Here is a 16,578-nt window from a genome sequence, read left to right as displayed (position 1 = left end):
GAGGGTGACAGGCTGGTGAGAGCCACCAAGATTACGGCTATTAACAGCGTTCAGGAAGTTCTACAAAAGGTATGGATTGAAGAGAACACAGATGGGCAGAAGGTGAGGGCAAGTGGAGGAAAGAAGCTAGAATCTGAGTAAGCTTTCTCATGACCACTCCTCTCTGGTCCCCTGAGCAGGGACCTCAGAGGTCCCCAGGAGATGTGGAACTCAGGGTGCAGTCTGTGCGGGGACACTGGCAATGCCCCAAAGTCAACCTGTGTGAGGGACCAACGGTGCCCTCTAGGCCACACTGCTGGTGTGCTGGCCACAGCTCGGTCCACCACCAGGCCACAGAACAGACCTTTCTGCAGAGGTGACACAAGGCCACCCTCTGCCTTCAGAACATGACTCTGGGCTCCAAGACCGAGGACTTCCTAACTTCTAGACACACTGTTCAATTCTCAGCTGCCTCCTTGATGTTCATACACAGGCCTGACCCCTGCCTGCTGAGTTCTTCCAAGGAAAGGAAGACACAGAGTTCAGCATGGAGAATGGCAGAGTGAGCTCCAATCAGTGCCGTGTGTCACCAGGTTCCCCGGTGCTGCCTCACCACCCAAAGCCCTCGTACTCTTAGATGCTGCCTCCCCCCCCCCCCCCCCCCCCACGGCACCCACCGCCTCTTGCTCTTCATCTGGTATCAACAGCCAGCAGGGTGCTGCCTCAGCAGGGAGGTGTGTGTGTGTGTGTGTGTGTGTGTGTGTGTGTGTGTGTGGTGTGGTGTGTGTGTGCTGTAACTGCACAGCGCACCTGTCCCAGTTCTACCTCACGACACAGCAGGGAGGGCTGCTGCTCCCTCCCACCCCCACTCATCTCTTCTCTGAAGAGGAACGTGCCTGTCCTAGCACAGGTGTGCCCCCAGGGCCGTCCCTGGTACTCAGTGGACACCCATTGGGCATCCGCTGAATGACTGCCTGAACCCGGGCCAAGAATTACCATGGCAACTGAGGGCTTTGGTCCTGGACCTGTGGAAGTGACACAGAGTACCAGAGGGTGGGGCCCTGGGAGGTGGGCTGTGTGCACCATGACAGACCAGCTGGCCGCAATATGGTGACAGTGGTCAAGGTAAGGCGGTTCCAGGGCTTTTTGTGGGATGGCGAAAATGTGAGATAGTAGTGACGGTGGCACAACCTTGTGAATATGCTAAAAACCAATGAACTGTATATTTTAAAAGGGGAATTTTATCTCAAAAAAATAAATAAAGCTACTATTGTCTCTTCAAAGCGGTTCTTGTCTCAGTGTGAGCAACATGCTAGTGCCTCATCCTGCCCGGCCCCAGGTGTCACTTCTCCTGGTGTCCTCTCTGCCAGCCTTGGCCCCTGGGTCTTCTCCCAGCAGTACGATGTGTTCAGCACTCAACTGGCCTGCAAGCTGGAGGTCTGGCTCTCATCCTGCCACAGCCCGGCCTCATCCCGGTCGGACACGTCGCTCACTCACACACACAGATGTCACCTCGCACCTGTCTAACTGCATGCTTTCCTCCATTGCTCCCAGGCTCTCAGCACCTCCTGAGCCCCGACTGTGCCAGGTGCTGGGGCTGCAGGTGAGTCCCATGTGCCTCGGCCTGCAGCCCATGGCCTGGCAGGGAGCAGTACTCACCTGCCCTTCCACACACAAGTATGTGCAATTTTAGAACGTTCTGACCGCTGGGCCTGCAGGGGATGATGTATCCATGCTGGGCAAAGATCGTGGCTGCTAAGCAGCCTGGACAGATGGCAGGAACGAGCACTTGCCCCTGTGCCCAGGCCAAGAGCTGGGGGCCTGAGTGGGTCCAGGCCCAGAAGTGGAGAGGTCCAGGCCATCTGCTCCCCAAAAAGCTTTCTATTTCAGCGGTGGCAGAAAGCGGACAGAGAGGGAGGGGGTGGGATGGGGGAATAGACAGTGAGGAGGTGACAGGGTGGTGCTGCGTGATAAGAGTGGCCCGAGCACAGGCCATACACTCAAGATGCTCAATTGTCCAAACAAGTCACGGTCTAACAATCAGGGATGTGAAAGGAGATGCGGGAACCAGGTGGGAGAGTGACTCACTCAAATTAAACTGAGGCAAGGAGCAAGCCAACTGTGCCTCAAAAAGTTAAAGAGAGTCACCAGAGGTGTACTTCCACCCCTCGTGTTTCCCAAGAGGGCACCAAACATGTCCACACAGGACTTGCGTAGAAATGTTCATGGCATAAGTGTTCATCGTGGCTAGAAAATGGAAACAACCCTAAGGTTCTGACACCAACCCTGATGTGTTTTTTCTGATACCAGGTGGGTGTCCTACAGTTCAACTCTATTCTCATGCCATCTACCTGGACGTAGGGTCAGACCCCACCTGTTGAAGGCTCACTCCCACAAGACTGCCCTTCCCTTGCTTCAGACACCAGCCAGAGATCCAGGGCGTCACCTTTGCTTCCGACGACTGACTACAGATCAGAGGTTTCCACAATCCCCTCCTTAGGCTCCATTAATTTGCTAGAGTGGCTCATGGTCCTCAGCGAAACATTTTACTTACTAGATCACCGGTTTATCATAAAAAGATATAATTCAGGAAGAGTCAGATAAGAGACGCACAGGGCACAGCATGTGGGAAGGGGCACAGAGAGCTTCCGTGCTCTCTGGGGGTGCCACCTGCCCCGAATCTCCATGTGTTCACCAACCTGGAAGCTCTTCAAACCCCATCCTTTAGGTTTTTAAGGAGGCTTCATTCCATAGGCATGATGGATTAGATCACTGGCCACTGGCAGCTGATTCGATCTCCAGTCCCTCTCTCCTTCTCGAAGGTCGGGTTGAAAGTTCAACCCTCTCATCACATGGCTGGTCCTCCTGGCAACCAGCCCCCATCCTTCTGGGCATCCAAGTCACCTCACTAACCTAACAAAAGACACCTTTATCATTTTCAACACTTAGGAAATTCCAAGGGTTTTAGGAGCTCTGTGCCAGAACCAGGGATGAAGACCAAATATGTAATTTTTTTTTTTTTAACTATGTATCACAAGATCACAAACCCAAAAGTACATCAACTGATAAATGGATAAATGGAACATGGCATATCCGTGTCCTGGACTATTATTTGGCAATGAAAAGGAATGAGGTTCTGATATATGCTATAAAATGCACCAACCTGAAAACATTTGTTAAGTAAGAGAAGCCAGATGCAGAAGGCCATGTACTGCATGATGATTCCATTCATGTGAAATGTTCAGAGCAGGCAAATCTATACAGACAGAGAGTATCTTGTGCCTGCCAGGGGATGGGGGAGGGAGACATGGGGAGTTACTGCTAATTGGTTACAGGGTTTCTCTTTGGAGTGAGGAGAATGTTGCAGAATTACATAGCAGTGATGTTTGCACAACCTTGTCAAAATACTAAAACCCACTAAATTGTATATTGTTTTTAATTTTTAAAAATATTTTGATTTATTTTAATTCAAAAAAAATTTTTAATGTTTATTTTTGAGAGAGACAGAGACAGAACATGAATGGGAGAGGGGCAGAGGGGATGGGAGACACAGAATCCAAAGCAGGCTCCAGTCTCCAAGCTGTTAGCAAAGAGCCTGATGCCGGGCTCGAACTGAAAAGCCACGAGATCGTGACCTGAGCCGAAGGTGGATGAGCTACCCAGGCGCCCTTAAAATATTTTATTTTTTTAAGTAATCCCTACTCCCAACGTAGGGCTCGAACTCATGACCCTGAGATCAAGAGTCACACGTTCCACCGACTGAGCCAGCTGGGCATCTCTGAATTTGTATACTTTATGGTTTGTGAATTATAACTAAAAAAAGAGAAGAGAATCAAGTCAAAACCCCAAATCAGCACCCTAATTCCCAGAACTGTGGTACTTCAGGTCAGTTTGCTCTTGCTGCGCCCATGGCCCGAAGCAGCAAGGCCTCCCTGACTCCCCACGATCTCACACCTGCTGCTGACTCCCAGGAGGGCCGAGAGCGCTCAGGGAGGCCACCTGTGTCCCTACATCTCTGAGCTGCAGGTTGCTCCTCTCAGGACTGGCTGTGCAGGTGGGTGGAGGTACATGTCCCTTAGGCAGCAAATCCTGGAGGTTCAATGTGGCAAGTGAGAAAAGTATGAGGCAGCCAAGGCCAGGCTGGCACTCAGCTATAGCCCGACCCTATGAGAGCCGCCGTGGCCCACACCAGGCTTCTGGCGGGTACTCATTTCCCTAACAGGAAAGATGCTTGGGGAGGAACCACCAGCACCAGAGAGCCCTGGCCTGTGAGACTCCCACACTCTCTGAGTGGCCCCAGGGCCAGGCTACCAGGGTGGGAAGACCAGGAGAGGAAGCTCTCCCCACTTCCAGCTAGAATTAATGTTCTCATTTGCTGCCTGTCTCTCTTTGCAGAGTCATCTGCTTGAGGGATCAGGAGTCCACTTCAAACACTCTGGTCCCCAAACCGGAGCCCAATAAGCTATACTGGGCTTTGTGGTCAGACAATCCTGCCTTCCCATCAGTTAACTTCACCCTTCCAACCCCTCTCCCGACATCTATTGAGCACCCACTGTAGGCCAGTGCCCGGGCCAGGGCCTGGGCCAGGGCCTGTTTTTGTGGGAGGAGATGCGAAGCCAAACAGGATGGCCCTGCCTCTCTCAACAGTGACGCTGGGGAGACAGGCGGTAAACAACACTTATAATGCAGTGCATGTACAACCAGAGCCAGCAACTTGGCCTGTGGGGATCGAAAGGCTTCAGAAGTACCTTACCATCAGTTTGCTGGGGGGCAGAGGAGGGCACTCAAAGCATTCACTTAACTACCAAAAGCCTTTCCGGACACAGAAGCAGAATCCCGTGGCACATTCCAGGAAGCTAAGCTTTGATCTAGCTCTGGAATGGGGCATGGGGCTGGTGTGAGTGTTAAAAAGGAGACAGCAGGCCCAAAATGGAGTCACCTGTGCTAAATCCCAAGTCAGCAAACCAAGATTTAATACCTAACTTAATTGTAGTTTCAACCTTTAACCTTTAAAGGAATGTAACCTTTAGCTAGTCAACATGGAATTACCTGGTCAGCCCTAGTGAGATAATCCTCTTGGCAGACCCCTTCTGGTCCCATTAGGAAGGCAACCTTGCCTGAAACAGTGCATTCTTTGCTAGTCATTTTCTTTCTTTCCTTTTTTTTTTTTAACGTTCATTTGTTTTTGAGAGACAGAGAATGAGCGGGGGAGGGGCAGAGAGAGAGGGAGACAAAGAATCTGAAACAGACTCCAGGCTCTGAGCTGTCAGGACAGCCCAACGCGGGGCTCGAACCCACGGACTGCGAGACCATGACCTGAGCCGAAGTCGGACGCCCAACTGAATGAGCCACCCAGGGGCCTCTGCTAGTCATTTTCTTTCTCCACTCCCTTTCTGTCTTTAAAAACCTTTTCTTGTCTACAGCTTCTTTCTATTGCTACATGGGGATACTGCCTGTTTCATGAATTGTTTGAAAAAAGCCATTCTGATCTTTTTGTTTGTTTTTTTAAAAAAATTTTTTTTAATGTTTATTTGTTTTTGAGACAGAGAGAGACAAAGCATGAACGGGGGAGGGTCAGAGAGAGGGAGACACAGAATCTGAAACAGGCTCCAGGCTCTGAGCTGTCAGCACAGAGCCCGACACGGGGCTCGAACTCACGGACTGCGAGATCATGACCTGAGCCGAAGTTAGCTGCTTAACCGACTGAGCCACCCAGGTGCCCCAGCCATTCTGATCTTTGAATTTACTCAGTTGAAATTTTGTTATTTAGCAGGGGGGCACGGCCAGAAAATCAAGTGGAAGTCATAGGGAGGGGCAGGTCCCCAAGAGCTATGGCCCCAAGAGGTTCGAACTTGGTTTTGCAGGTGATGGGGAGCCTGTTTCCCCATATGTGCCAACAGAGACTTCCCCTTGCAAGATTGTCATGAACATCATAGGAGATACTCTGTGCTCCCCTTCTGTTATGAGATTTTTGGTACCATAGCTGAGCCTGGTCAGTGGTCCTGACTTAGGGACTGGGCAGGAACTGCAGTGTATACACAAAGAGCTTCAGATTTCATCTCTCTACTAAAGAGAATCTGCATGGACATCTTGGTACCACCTCCTCCTACTTCACTGGAGAGCAGCAGCCAGCAAAACTGCCTATTTTACATTTTGAATTCTCTTATTTTGGAAAGTTTAACACCAAATGGCAAATGAATGCAAATTACACTTCAATTGCACAATTAAAGCCGGAACTGTTGTCTACAGGTTCCTTCAGTAATCCCAGCCACTCCTCTAGTGCTTACATATCAGAAGATTTGTCTCTAGTCCCCAGGGACTGGCAAAAATCTGACAGACAGCCCTGCCTAGAGCAATACCACGTGTACTTGTAAGTGTGTGTACGTGTGAGGGTTTGTGTGCACGCGCGCGCACTCTCGTACTCGTTTACAGCCCACCTTCCTGGTTCTTTACAATGGGAGCTGAGAATAGCACCACCATCTCCTTCAGTCTCCTGGATGCAGGGAGAGGAAGGGGCTGCCAAAATAGAGGGCAAGGAATGGCTTGAAGACAGAGTGGGGAGTTTGTGGGAGCCACTTCAGGGCTCCTGTGCCATCCAATCCAGCTGCTGGCTCTTTCCCAGCTGACCAGCAAATCCCATTCAGCCTAAGGGCTGGACTTGAAACTATGGAGCAACAATCCTGACAAAGGCCTAGGCCAGGACTCTGCCTCTGCTCAGGGAATGAGTGACCCAGGGAGACAATGTCAAGGCGGTGTGGGGTGCGGGGGGGCGGGGGCGGTGCTGGGACAGAGCAACAGAGACCAAGGGAGAGCCGTGCTCTGCCCTCCGGCTGAGCCTGGCTTTGAATCTCTGTGCCAGGCCAGGGTTTTGGTACCCCACCCCTCTTGGAGACCCCTTGGTCTGTGGACAAGCAGCTCTGGAACAAGGACACAGTGATCTCAGCAGCCTTGCTTGCGGGCACTGGCTTAAGAACTGGACGAAAGGCCCCCAGTGATAGGCCCACTGCTCAGCCTCTAGAAACACAAAGTTAGTCCTCTTCCAAGGAGGAGGCTGGCTGGGCCCAAGCCTGCACTGGACTGTAGTCCTGGCTTTGACAATGAGGAAAGGCTCAAAGAAAGCAGGAGGAAGCCGCGCCAATTAGTATGCGCTACACAGCTTTTTGCAAAATGAATATAAAACACTTGTGCTTTCTTTTTGTGTGAGAGAAAGAGTGGGGAGAGGGAGGAGGAAAGAAGGTTACAAGAAAGCAATATTCTGCAGGGGCAGGAGTGCCTGTAGTTGCCATGACAACGGGGGGGGTGGTGGTTGTTGGGGGGGGGTAGGCACATCAGCTGGTCCCTGGTCCTGGAGTGGGGTGAGCTGTGAGCTGGCCCTCGGAGTCAAAGGGTCAGTGACAACTGGGTGCAGAAAACATGTGACAAAGCAACTCTGAAGGGGAGGCCCGGGTGGAGGGAGGGAGGGGCCAGCACATCCTCTGTGGCTTGGGGAGCAAAGTCAAGGAGGCCAAAGGATTCCTGAGAAAGCCCTTCCTTCCAGGAGGTGACTTGATGCCAGCAAAGGGCATATTTCAGCGTGGGAGGGAAGTCACCATCTGGATGGGGCCATTGCAGGCTGTCACAACCCAAAACTTCGGCAGGCTGAGGACAGACTCTCTAGGGCAGCGCTGGTTTCCCTCCCTTCTTTTATTCCTCTGTCCAGATGCTCCCTCTCCCAACACCTTGTCCACAGAGCAGCCCTGGAAAACCCGTCGCAGTGGGAGGCTCCCTTCTCTCTCTCTCCCTCCTCTCTCTCTCTCTTCACACCAGCCCCCCCACCCCCATCGGCTGGTTCTGTTCCTGGCTTCTCCTTTACCACCCTGGGAACAGCTGGAGACCCAGAGTTTTATAAGGCCAACTCCCTAGGCTGGGGGTCTGTCTTTGCCTCCTACTGAGGCTCCTGAACATGAAGTCCCAGGGCGAGGCACTCAGCAGATGTTGAATAAATACTTGCTGACCAGCAGCGCCAGGCAGGAAATGGAAGATGGATCGTTCTGAATAGCTTCTGCCAAGGGGATGGACAGAGAGGCCTCTCGCTTCACTCTACCCACTTATCTCCAAGAAACTTTTGTCAAAAGTTTGGCTAGGTCCCTAGTCAGCTGATTAGGCCCCAGATGTCAACTGGCTCAGCGTTCCAGCCCCATAAGGAGGGAAGGAAATCCCCAAGCTGGGCCCTCTCTGGTCCTAGCCAGAAGGAAGCTGCAAGAGTGTTTCCGAGAGACACAACTAGGTCCTGGCAAGAGAGGTGAGTTCAGGCTAAAAGGCCTGGAGGCTAAGGCCTGGACTGTGTGGGCCACTGCCAAGGCTATCTGATGCCTCTGCTGGGAGCAATGGGGCCACAGGGCTGTGCCTGAGATCTGGGTCAGGTTGGGCTGCTCCTTGTTCTTGGGAAGTGGAGCTGAAATTAAGTGCAGAGGCACCATGGCCAGGCATCCACAGAGCCTTGGGGCCCTTTGCTTCTCGCCACACAGAAGCCTGTCCACTTCCTTCACAAGTGGTATAGGCCCAGCGCGGCAGGCCTCTTGGGTCCCTGATCACATACAGAATGGCTCCCGCGGCTTGTGGAATCAGCTGGGGAACTGACCCTCGGAAACCAGGTCGCTGTCCCCAGGAAGCATCCCCTTAGGGTGGTGAGGAAGGCACGGGACCTCCCATGGGCCCCAGAGCAGTGAACCAATGGAGCTCTGGGAGAAGGCATACACAGCATCCGGCACCAGAGTGGAGGCTCCTGCTCTGGACACAGAGTAAATCTGAACTGTAGAAGTCAGCAATCAGGCCCTGGCCAGGCCTGGGAAAGGGGTGGTATTCCCAGAAAAGCTTTTGGCTACAATGGGGTCAGAGCAGGCCAAGCCCAGCATCTCCTGGGGGGCGGGTCCTTCAGCCCTCTTCAGCAATGGCAAGGAAAGCCCTGCCAAAAATTTAGATTTGGGGGCGGGAGAGAAGGATTGCCTAGGCTCAGATCTATTTTATTTCCCATTGAGAAAACCACTCTGATTAAGAACCTTTAAGGTCGTACTTGAGCAAAAACAATTAAAAAAAAGGATTATAACTTGTTTTTTGCCTGACTCTGAATGCACGCTTACAGGGATCAAGGCTACTTTCTTTTTTTCTTCTTTTATTTTTTAAAAATGCTTATTTGTGAGAGAGGGAGAGAGAGAGCACAAATGCAGACGTGGGAGGGGCAGAGAGAGAGGGGGACAGAGGATCCGAAGCAGGCTCTGTACTGACTACAGACAGCCCTGTGGGGGCTCAAACTCATAAACTGTGAGATCATGACCTGAGCCGAAATCGGACGCTTAATGGACTGAGCCACCCAGGCGCCCCTTCTTTTATTTTTAATAAACTCTGAGATCCTTCCCTAAGTGCCTAGTTCTGTGCCATACATGCGAAAGACCAGTAACCGGTGCTCACTGTTAAGTCCCACTAACAGTGACAGCACAGTGTGTGTCCTGGCAGCTTAAAACCATTCCAGCCTCCATCCCTCAGAGTGGAGGAGAAGAGAAAAGCCAGCCTGGGTAAGGCAATTTGGAGGCCAGTTCCCAAGTCCCCCTGTGCACCCCCTCACCCCCGGTCTCCCTCCTGGTGATGCCAGCCATCGCTTGCCTGCATCATGCCAGGCCCCTGCCCGGGGGGGGGGGTGCACTCTCAGAGTCCTACATTCTCCCTGAGAGTGAGCCAGAGGCCGAGAAAGGGCCTGCTGTGCTCCAGACAGCGCGGGAGCAGCACACACACACCGTCGGCGCTCGGTTACCAGGTGATGAGCTGAGGGGCCAGCTGTCTCCGGGCACCGGTCCATGGCAACCGGGAGAGCGGCACAGGGCCGTCTCCTACCCTCCTCCAGGCCTCCGCTTCACCCCAGCGTACCTGCCAGCTACACGCACCCTGCCCTGAGGAGGCAGGTCTGCTCTGGCAGGGTCAGGGCCCGGCAGGGTGGGGCAGGCCAGAGGGGTTCAGCTCGCCATCCACTGTCCCTCCTATTTGTTCACCTTCTCAGAAAATGTTTCTGAGCACACACTATGTGCTGGACACAGTCTCCGTCCTCCCAAAGTGGGACAAGGGCTACGGGAGAGTCGGCGTGCAAAGAACACCATAATGACGCCGATGGGGACCTCTTTGATGTGCAGATAGGAGGGGTGGTGTGTGACAGACAAGGCTTCAGGAAGCATCCAAGCCGAGGTCTTGACCAAGTTACTTCACTTCTCTGAGTCTCAGTTTCCACTTCAGTGAAGTGGGGGACACAACAGAACCTACCCTGGAAGGGTTGCTATGGAGATACGCTAAGGTCATGCCCACTCAAAGATGTCCATCCAGCGCAGGGTCTGGCAGGCAGCAAGTGAATGGAAAATACCAGAACCCAGGCAACGAGGCCCAAACTGAGAGCACAATTCAGGGGGTCCAGGCTGAGGCCTAAGCAGCTGGATTTTTAAAAAGCTCCAGAGGATTCTGACAGCAGCTCTTGTCTGGATGGGCTCACTGTGGGACTAATGTCTGGGTTATTGGACTTTAGCCTTTCTAGGTAAGATTACTGATCACTTCCTGAGTTCAAGAGGAGATGGGCTGAGGGTAGTCAGTCAGGGCCAGGGCCAGGCAGTGTGCTCACCCCTGCAGGCCACTCAGCCCTGAAGCTTGGCTTAGCAAGAGCTCCCAATCCTGTCGCAGGGGAAGGCAGTCCCCAACTGGCTGCCCTTGGTGGACTCTCTCCTATACTGCTGGACCTTCCACTGGGGAAGCCAACCTTCCCAGTCCAACATCTGCCTTCACCAGGAGCCTAGGTGTACCAGGCAGCAAGCCCCCAGCCCCACCCATGTCAACCCGATACTGTGCCAGTTTTGGGTCCTCATCCGCACATCAGGGGAAGAAATCCAGAGAAAAATACTAAAGACTCTCTGAGCACCCACAGCCGCCTTCTCAAGAGTGGAATGCTGCCAGGCCAGCTGTGGTTGTCTGGGTGCCCCTTTACCCGAGGTCTCCTCACCAGGCGCAATAGGAACCGTCACTATGCCAGTCCTCTCTCCTCCCTGGCAATGATTTGCTGCCAGGACGCCTATCCGAAGACCAGATCCTCCCAGGACTTCTGGTGTTGACCACTGGTGCCTCGTGTGGGTGGTGGGTCCTGGTTGGCTGTCCCTGGAGACTGTGAGTGGAATCCAGCGCTCTTCCCCTGCTGCCTTCTCCCTGCTTGGCCCTCCCTTCTCTCACTCTCCGGAGCCCCCAAAGGAGGCTGCAGCATCAGCCGCAGGGATAGCCAGGTGGACCAGTGCCTGTGTCCTCGGCATGGCCTCCAGGGGAGCTACAGCAGGCAAGGGCCCCAGCTGACCTCCCCGGGTGTGTGGGGGGGACTCTCGGCAAGAGTTCTGGGCCCCCAACATTGTGCCCCTCGTTTTCCTGGCTGGTGTCTGACCTGATGGCGTGACCTGACTGTAAAGGAATCTTGGGGACAGAGGAGGGGGTGAAGGAGTTGTTTTTGTTTGTTTTGGAGAGTGGATGGAATGAGAACTGGGCTGAAACAAACTCTGAGGCAGGGATCTCAGGAGGAGGAACAAACCCCATTCTTATGGAAGACGGTCTACTCTGAGCAGGCCATTTTAGTATTCCAGGGAGCAGGGTCAGGACCACACAGCATCAGAGCTGGATGGGACGAACACAGACCAGGCCAACTGTGTCTGATGGCAGAAAACAGGAGGTGAAGGGGTGTCGTGGACTTGCCAGGTCCCACAGAGAGCAGGGCAGCGTGGGGCAGAGGCCGCCCTCTTATTGCTCCCCGGGCCCCTTCCTACACTGCTCTCTGCCGGCTACCAGCCCCACTCCTTCTGCATATGCCCTGGGAGGGTGTGTGGCCCAACGGGGAGGTCAGGTCTCTGAGTGCTCAGAGAGAAGGTGCACTCAGAACTGATGAGGGGAGGGGGGCCGGCCTCAATGAAGCAGTGCCTCCATCCTGGGAGGACCCCTATCCTGCAGTGAGGTCAGCCCTTATGTGCTTCTGGATGTTCCAGAATCAGATGGACCCAACGTCTGGCTGCTGGTGGTATGACCTTGGAGAAGTTATCTTCCTTGCCCTTGGAGGTCCTCTTAAGTCAAAACTGGGATAATGAAAACAACTCCGAGAGCGCCAGGCAAACTTGTCAGGAGAAGAGAAACAATGTATTCTGAACAGCGCATATGACCCATGAACTCAGCCTTCTGCCCTCTCCTGCTCCCAGTCTCCTCCCACAGATGTGGGAGGGGTCTGAGCCCAGCACCCACTGTGGATTCTGAAGGCAGCCAGTGGCGGGGGGTACTGGATGGGCTGTCATCACCTCTCTGAGCTGCCCTCAGATGAAGGGGCTCCAATGAAGCAGAGGTCCCCATTTCTGTGGCAGACACACAGATGGCCAATTTTACTAGCAGCACCCTTGCGTCGGGACAGAAGAACACAGCCCTGGTCGCTTGGGACTGTAAGAAGAGGAACCCATGGGGATGCTCTCAGTCTGGGGCCTCCGTCTGGGTGAGACCCTGACATGGAAGGCCCTGTTGTCACTAACTAAATCCCTTTAAAGTGGAAATGAGCCCTTGGGCCCAGCTGGCCAACCCACCAGACCAAAGTGACAAGAGTCCCTGGGAAAGAAAAGGCTGAGGAAGCATTTACAGGGACCACATGGGATGAGGGATGCAGAAGGGACAGGATGGGATGACAGGGCCACTGCCCCTGGGACAGAGGAGGCCAAGGGCAGCCTCACTCTACTCTGCTCCGGGGACAGGGCTCCATGACAGTCAGGAGTGGTGGCACCCGCAGCCTTGCTGCAGGACAACCCCAGAGCTACCCACTCAGCTCTCATGCGAGCCGTGACCTGTCTCCCTATCGGGCAACTTAGCTCAGCCCCAGTGAGCTCTCTCCTTTGAGACCTGAGAACCTCTTCAGTTCTCCTGCTCCATTTCTCCTGGGACCTGGACCATACAAACAAATGAAATCCTCTCCCATCTCCCCTAAGGCTAATCATCCCTCAAAGCCGGCGTGTCTGTTCCCCAGTGAGCCTGAGGCTGGTGAGGCAATGAACACTTGGACATGTGGTGGATTGACCCAAACAGAAAAGCTGATGGCCCCCATCCCCTCAGGACGCAGCAAAGCCTAGAGCAGCCCCAGGGCTCCCTGCCCCATGGGTGTGGACACTCCTGAGATGTGCTGTGGGGTTAAGGACAGGGAAGGCCCTAGCAGCCCTGGACCGCAGTACATCACAGCTCTCGTGTGTACGTTTGTGAGATGTCCCCAAATCAATCCTTATAACCATCCCTGCTACCCCAGCCTCCTAAGACATGGCCACATGCCTCACGAGGTGAATGGGCTCCTGAGCAAGAAACTGCCATTGCCAGGAACAACATCCTCACAGTCCTACCTTCCAAGTTTTTGAGAAAGGTGATTCTCATTCTTTTTTTTCTGTTTTTATGTCAGCCACATCACACGAGCCATAAACTCCCCTCAGCAATTTCTCTTCATAGTTACTCTGAGCCTAGGGGAGCAGACGGGGGTATCTCTCCTGGGTTGATAACCTCTGGTCTTAAGTGTTAAGGACACCTCAGCTCCAAGAGGTGGGAAGACTCCAGGGAAGGTGCCTCCAGAGGCCCCAGTGGGGTGTGCCCTTCTGGATCTCCATGGACTCTGAGGCCTGCTTCCAAAAGAGGCTGTGGCAGCCGGAAGTCCCGAGGCAGGCCCTCTGCCGATGACGCCATTTCTCCTCTCTTCCCTGGAGCCAGGCAGCCAGCTCCTCCCTTCCACCTGTGATGCTGGGAACACAGCTCACTGACTTGGGCAGACAGCTCCACCTCAGGGGTGCAGGGGTTGCTGAGGGAGGGGGGTGGGAAAGGGAGAAGGTATAGAAAGGGGCGTTGGTGTCGCTGCCCATTGCCTTCCCCTTGGTTTTTCTTTTTTTTTTTTTTTTTTAAAATTTTTTTTCAACGTTTCTTATTTATTTTTGGGACAGAGAGAGACAGAGCATGAACGGGGGAGGGGCAGAGAGAGAGGGAGACACAGAATCGGAAACAGGCTCCAGGCTCCGAGCCATCAGCCCAGAGCCTGACGCGGGGCTCGAACTCACGGACCGCGAGATCGTGACCTGGCTGAAGTCGGACGCTTAACCGACTGCGCCACCCAGGCGCCCCCCCCTTGGTTTTTCTATGACCTCAAGACGAACATCGAGCCCCAGAGCCCCCAGTGAGGCCCACCCACTTGGCCATCTGCACAGGGCCTGTGTGGTCCTAAAGACAGGCAGGGAAACAGAGGACAGAAACCAGCTTCTGTTCTGGCTTTTGCTGCCGAAGCGGGGGCAGGAAGGATATGGGGAAAAAACAGAGCCTATCTTCCCTATTTCCACCTGTATCTTTACCATTTTTGTACAGAAATGATTACCAGCATCAGGAGCTAAAATTTACCACGTGTTCACATGTGTTGGGTATTCTACACACATGACCTCATTTCATCCTGGGAATCCAAACCTGGAAGGGTGCTTCTACAATTATTCTCGGTTTTCAGATAAGCAAACTGGGGTTCAGGGAGGCCAGGTCATCTGCTCAAGCTCAGTGTTAACCAGCTATGAAGTGGTGAGCCAGGGCCACACTCTTGGACCGCCTGACCCCTAAGCCAGTGCAGGCTGCAATATCACCTGGGGGGAAAATGTTACCGGAAAGGGATGCCACTCAATTTATCACAACGAAACTTAAAATACTGAAAATAAACTTCTTAATGAAGAAGCCCTACAAAAAAGGCCCGGAGGCTTTGCAAAATGACTTATGGAAACGGGGAAAAACCCTGCTTCTGGGTGGGAGAGTTCAAGGCAGTGAAATGATAATTTCTGGCTAAAGCACTTGTAATGACAAACGGAGTTACGACGGGCCAGGATCTGGTCGGGAGCTTTACGCTGTCTCTTTCAACAACACTCTACAAGGCAAGTGTGGACATCATGTGCCCCATTTTGCAGGCCAGAGACTCTAAGGTCCCTGGTGAAGAGGGTGAGAGCCAGAAGCCAAGCTCAGGTCTGGCGGCCAGTTGTCTGGGGTGCTATGTTCTCTCAGGGGTACTACCACCCACCCTTCCTCTCTTCTAAGACTGAGATTTCTTTTTTAAAGCTGTGTGTTTTTGTTCTAAGTAGATTTTATTTTTTACAAAGTTCTAGGTCCATGGTAATATCGAGCAGAAGGTACAGAGATTTCCCACATACCCCTGCCCTCGCCCCAACACAACCTCCACCAAATGGACATTCCCCACCACAGCGGTACATTTATTACAATCCGTGAACCTGCGTCAACACATCAATGTCACTCAAAGTCCATAGTTTACCTTAGGACTTGCTCCTGGTGCTGTCTATTCTAAGGGTTTGGACAGATGTATAACACATACCCATCATACCCTGAGGATTCTGAACGCAGGCTGGGAAGCAGTGTGCTTGGGGCTGGGATGGGGAATCAGGGTGGTCCTGAGGCCCCTCCTGGACCAGCCACACCTTCAGGGACATTGAGAGGAGGAGCTATTGTCCTCTGGTACTCATGGGTGGAGCTCACTCAGGCAGCTGCAGGCTTAGGAGGCAGCTGACAACTGGCATCTTCTGGGCAGAAGAAGCACGCCCACCTCCCTAACGGTGTCCAGAAGGGCTCTCTGAAGGGCATGCACCCTACATTCCACACTGCTGAAATCAGGGTCGCATTTTCACTTAAAAACATGTAATTGGATCTCTAGCTAATGGGGGGATTGCTACTCTGGTGCCAAGAATATTAATTTGACACCTGCAAGTTCCTTCTGATCAAAGGGATCTTCAGACAAAGGGTGCAAGGACCAGGCACTTGCACTGGTATTGAGGAAACAGCCACTTATCCTGAGTAATGGAAAAGCAGACACAAGTGAGGATGCCGGAAGGGCATGGACTACCAAGTTAGCGTCGGAGTAGAACTGAGAAGCAATGGCAGGTGAGACACCCAGCAAGGCCACAGGCCAATGGGACTATGGAACATGGTGGTGGGGCAGGGCTAGGTCTCTGAGACTCTGCCCCTCCCTGCACCCAGCTCTTGCATTAGTAACACCCAGGTACACTCTGTTCCTTGAGGCCGGTGGCTCTCACCGAAGGTGAGGAGAATGTGAGTTTATCACAATTATACTGGGAGAGAAAAGTATTCGCAACACAGATGACAAACTGAATGTCCCCAATATACAAAGAGCTTCTACAAATCAGTAAGAAAATGGGACAAAGGGTCTGGAGGCTGAAGCTTTTACAGATATCCACCCCTCTCCACAGCACATTGAGAACTTTCTCAAGAACCTGTGGAACAGGAGAAGGTGGCCAGAAATGGGGATGACAATACAACTACACACAAGCTCCCCATCTCCTGTCTGGTTCTGATGTGGGTAGCTGGGACCACACTTGGTGGAACACAGGTATGACGGTTAAGCGATTAAGAGAATGGGCTTTGGAGTCAAACAGATCTGGTTTTGAGTTTGGCCTCATCACTTCCTAGCTGCGTGTGAGTTGTTTTACCTCCTTCAGTCTGGGTATTCTCAACTGCAAAATGGAAATGATACCAGTTCTTCCCCACAGAATTGTC

At 52.9% G+C, this 16,578-nt stretch overlaps 1 protein-coding gene across 2 annotated transcripts in view; it reads right to left on the bottom strand.

Moving 5' to 3' along the window:
- VAC14 (VAC14 component of PIKFYVE complex) overlaps nt 1-16,578 on the bottom strand; it is a 102,917-nt gene that overhangs the window by 52,271 nt on the left and 34,068 nt on the right. The gene's annotated exons all lie outside the window — the stretch shown is intronic.

Source organism: Panthera uncia (assembly GCF_023721935.1).
Source record: "Panthera uncia isolate 11264 chromosome E2 unlocalized genomic scaffold, Puncia_PCG_1.0 HiC_scaffold_20, whole genome shotgun sequence".
Taxonomy (NCBI): Eukaryota; Metazoa; Chordata; class Mammalia; order Carnivora; family Felidae; genus Panthera; species Panthera uncia.
The sequence above is the reverse complement of the archived record's forward strand: the minus strand, read 5'-3'. Positions and strand labels throughout refer to the sequence as shown.